General features: G+C 47.0%; 1 pseudogene across 1 annotated transcript; it reads left to right on the forward strand.

The window, feature by feature from the left end:
* The first annotated feature begins 1805 nt into the window (after positions 1-1805).
* Positions 1806-3223, forward strand: LOC147963927 (F-box protein SKIP19-like; annotated as a pseudogene). The gene is made up of 2 exons (XR_015608437.1): positions 1806-2208; positions 2488-3223. The product of XR_015608437.1 is annotated as an F-box protein SKIP19-like (transcript).
* Positions 3224-5005: the final 1782 nt, after the last annotated feature.

A 5005-nucleotide genomic window follows, 5' to 3' on the forward strand; every position in this document is an offset into this window, starting at 1 on the left:
GTTCGGGCCCTCTTGATGGAGGTAAAACCCTACGTCCTGCTTGATTGATATTGATGATATGGGTAGTACAAGAGTAGATCTACCACGAGATCAGAGAGGCTAAACCCTAGAAGTTAGCCTATGGTATGATTGTATGTTATGGTTGTTGTGCTACGGACTAAAACCCTTCGGTTTATATAGACACCGGAGAGAGTTAGGGTTACACAAGGTCGGTTACAAAGGAGGAGATATCCATATCCGTATTGCCTAGTTTTCCATCCACACCAAGTAGAGTCCCATCCGGACACGAGACGAAGTCTTCAATCTTGTATCTTCATAGTCTAACAGTCCGGCCAATGGAGATAGTCCGGCTGTCCGGAGACCCCCTAATCCAGGACTCCCTCAGCGCTGCTTGGTGCTGCCGAGAGTATGTCTAACCCTAACAAGAGGGGATGGATACGGGTGCGGTTGAAGTGGTACTTATGTGTGTCTATATATATATATATATATATTTATTTATATATCTGAAGTTACATAAAGAAGGAACCGAGAACAACCGGAGGAGAATTACTTGTCGAAAAAGCAAAATCACTAGTTAAGGGTTATCCTTAAAAAGGTCACTCACATCTTCTCAGGCGTCACAACCTGAGAGTTTTTTCTTTTTTTTCATAGCCGTTTATTAAAAACGTTTTCTATTGAACCATACGTCTAAATCCTGAACCATTTTCATCATTGAATTTCTTGCGCCGAGATACTCAAAAGATCCCATGTTAATATATTTCGACAAAATATTTTTTTAACGAGAAAATGCAAAAGAAAACACCCGGAGCTAAAAGCTCTTTTTTTTACCTTTTTCCCTTTTTGTACTTCTTGCGGAAGTAAATCTGTGCCTCCACGAGAAGCACAAATCTCATTTTCTTTTTTACCTTTTCGAGAAGCACAGAGATGTACTTCCCACAGAAGCAAATCTATGCCTCCATGAGAAGTAAATATGTGCTTTTCATGGAAGCACAATCTGTTTACCTTTCCAAGAAGCGCAATTGTACTTTTCGTGAAATCAAAATTGTGATTCGTGTGGTAGCACTTTTTTTTTTCTGGAGAAGCACAACCATACTTCTCGCGAAAGCAAATCTGTGCTTCTTATGGAAGCACAATTTTTTCGTCGGAGAAGCAAATCTATGCATTCACAAGACGCAAATCAATATCTCTGCATCTCATGGAAGCACAATCTTTTTCCGCGCACAAAAGAGTTCACTATTTTTTCTCCAAAACCTAGAGAAAACAAAAAAGGTGAAAAGAAAACCCATCTAAAACCCAAAAAACATGTACGAAAAGAAAAAATGAAATTTAGTGGGAGTGCAGCACGCGACATGTGGCGGCGGATAGAGGCATCCCTTGGCTTGCTCTCAAAGAATCAAAAATGACCCAAATGGTTGTGTGCATCAATTGATGTGAAAGACGGGGTAATCCTCCTTTTCATCATAAAAGAAATAAAAATTATGACCCCCGGAGTTCTCTCGCAAGGGTATTTTTTTTCATTTGTTTTTTAGAACAAAACGGCCACGACCTTTATTGATCTATAACTATGTTCATTGGAATTGCATCAGGATCACAAGAAAATACTAACCAGGTTTATTTTGAGCAAATAACTAGTTTTTTTTTGACAATTGCTCTCTCGAAAAAACCCAGTCGAGAGCTCAACATGTGGGCCCATCCCATCACAAACGGGCCGTGACGGGGTCACGCTAACGAGCAGCCGACCTACCGCGCGCGCGCGCACTATAAAATGATCGATCGAAGCCAGTGCGACTGCGCGAGGCCAGCTCAGTCGTCGTTAACGGCGCCCTGCGCGATCGCGATCGCGATGGCGCCGCTAGCGAGGGCATCACAGCGAAGCCGGTATTCCAAGAAAAGGGCGCCGCCGGAGAGGGACTGGGCGGAGCTGCACCAGGACTTGATCTCGTGCATCCTCCACAGGCTGGACCAGGCCGAGCTGCTGATCGGCGGCGTGGCGGGCGTGTGCCGCTCCTGGCGCCGCGCCGCCCGGGAGGAGCCGGAGCTGTGGCGCCGCATCGACCTGCGCGGCGGCCTGTGGTTCGTCCCGCCGTTCTGCCGCGAGTGGAGCCTCGAGACCATGGTGCGGAAGGCCCTGCGGCTCGGCGCCGGCCAGTGCGAGGCCTTCCTGTGCGAGCGCGTCAACGACGACATCCTCCTCATCCTCGCCGAGCAGTAACATTTCGTTCTATCCTAAACCCTGAACCTTAGTACTATAAATCATCTGCTAACTGTGTCCTGTTCCTAGGTTTTCTACAAACCGTACCACAAACAGGGTTCTTCTTTCTTGCTCCCTTCAGTTATCACCATTTTCTGAGAATTGTTACAAATTTATTTGAACTAGGAAAGGTCGATCTGTCAATTTTGAATTAGTGGTCTACTTGAATTTTTTCGAACCAGAAATTGCATACTTAATTATTCGAATCATTATTCGTATCTCATGTTACCTTGCAGGGCACCCTTGCTAAAGAGCCTTCATCTCATTAGCTCATCTGTCTCCGATCAAGGATTTGAAAAGGCGATCAAGATGTTACCCCTGCTTGAGGAGCTCGAGATTTCCCACTGTTCAAGTATACATAGCATGAGGGTGTTTGAACTTGTTGCTAGAGCATGCCCCTTCTAAAGCACTTCAGACATGTCGCGGGAATGTACTTCGCAAATGGTAACGCGGTAGCATTTGCGGCTGCAAGTATGCACAAGCTACGTACCTTACATCTTGTCGGCCATACCTTCCATAGTGAAGGACTGGTAGCCATTCTTGACAACTGCCACGACCTAGAGTACCTCAACATGCGAGAGTGCAAACCTATTGCCATTGATGACAGGCTACAAGTGAAGCTTGCTCGGATCAACATGGATGATCGTGAGTACAAGAGCGACAATTATGATGACTATGGGTACTTGGCTGGTTGTACTTACTACCATCCCTATTCCCCTGCCTGTGGATATCGTCCTTGTTGGCGGTCTGATCCAGAATTAGCCGAGGTTTACTTTGATTATTATATGGACTCCCTTAGATATGATGTTGATGATTATGATACTGGTGATGATGAAGATCTCGAAGAGTATGAGAAGATCCTTGACATCAAGAGCATGCGTAGGTACCTAAGCTAATGAAATAATGTATATGTAAATAATGTTCCGATGAAAAACTGTGCCTTTCTCAAACGCATGCACACCCGCACGGCAATAGCCGGTGTTTTGTTGATTCGATTTTGCAGTGAGATTTCTACATTATTATTTGTTCAATGGCTGATCATCCGAATGTATTGTAATTCACAGAACTGAGATCTCAACTACTCCCCTGTCCCAAAATAAGTGTCTTTGATTAGTATAAAAGACACTTATTTTGGGATGGAGGGAGTATCTTTTAGGGTTAATTATCCTTTTGCCCTCAGTGGTGTTCATGTGCTCAATTTTGCCCTCAGATGCGAATTGTTCTCAGTTTTGCCCCTAGTCCGAGCACAGTAACTATGACGAGGCCAAACAGCCATATTTGAGTCCATTCCGTCTGCCGGCGTTAGTGGTTGTGGGTCCGGAGCTTACACGTGGGACCGCATGGACGTGGGTCCGGAGCTGACATGTAGGCCCGTGCAACTAAATCCCCAAATCATTCTAGCTCACACCCATTCGCCCGGTCGGCTGTCCTGCGCCGCCGCCGCCGCCACCTGCGCCGCGGCCAGCACCTGCCCCGCCACCAGCTGCACGGCCTGCTCCGCCACTACCTCCCTGCGCCTACGCTCCACGGCTACCTGTGACGCCCACCACCTTCCTGCGACGCCACGGGTGGGGCGCCCGCCACCTGCTCGATCCACGGCGCGGCCTCCTTCCGTGCGCCCGGCCGGAGCGCTCAAAGATGGGGGGGGGGCTGCTGGAGCTATTTGAATTAGGAGGAAGAACCCTAGGGCGAAATGGTGAGCAGCGGCGACCCCAGAGTATTTGGCGAGGCAGGCATCGGGCCGGAGATCCGCCGCGTCCACGACTGGGTTCTCGAGGGGTAAGTCTCGCCTCTTGTTTAGATTGAGCTTAGTTGTGCATTTGAACACTCGATTCGAGTAGGTTTGCCCAATTAGTGTGCTGATTGCGTCTCTGTTTTTCGCCGGTTAGGATGGAGTTGCGTTTGCTTTCATGGTGCACATTAGAAGGGACCGGTACATGTTCGATGCAAAGGATAAGAAGAAATACCAAGGAGGTTTTGATTATCGGTTGCCAATGGCTAGTAATTGGAGTTTCAGACAATTTGGGGAGGTAATTTGTAGCCAATATCTTTGGGGTTTGCTTCATGAAGTGGTATATAAATACTATGATGGGGAAAAGAATTGGGTGACAGTTAGTAATGATGAAGAGCTAGCTATCATGTTTGTTAGGCATAAAGAGAAAGATAATTTTCATGTGAGGCTGCAAGTTGATGTGCTTGAGCAGGCATTTGGACTTAGGATGGCGGGTGCAACATCTCGGGGAGAACCAAGTCGTCGTAATGGCATCTCTAGCCAGAACAGTTCAGTTGGTGCACGGCGACGTGGTGGCTCGACAAGTGTGGGCAACAGCAGTAGGGTCCCCCTTGAAGTGGAGCCTGATGGCTACAATTCTGGGGTTGATGAAGAGAAGCTATATTCTGATGTTATTCGGAATTTACGACGGGCACCTCGAACTGAAAACCAAGATGAGGCTCACAATGCAGTCTGTGTGGATGATGACGCGATGGGTGAGGACGAAGACCTTGCAGCTGTTGAATGGGACCCTTTGAACCCTCATATGGAAGAAGGTACAGTTTTTGCTTCCATGAATGAGTGTAGAAATGCACTTGTGACATACTGCATCAAGGTAGAATGTACTTTCAAAGTTGACAAGAGCGATCAAGTACGTTACAGAGTACACTGTCCGACTGAAGGTTGTCCATGGAGGCTGCTTGCATCTAAAATGCGGAATAGCACTAATGTTCAGGTCAAAGTGAACCCTGTTAAGCACACAT

Source organism: Triticum urartu, chromosome 6A, assembly GCF_056163025.1.
Source record: "Triticum urartu cultivar PI428250 chromosome 6A, HENAU_Tu73, whole genome shotgun sequence".
Taxonomy (NCBI): Eukaryota; Viridiplantae; Streptophyta; class Magnoliopsida; order Poales; family Poaceae; genus Triticum; species Triticum urartu.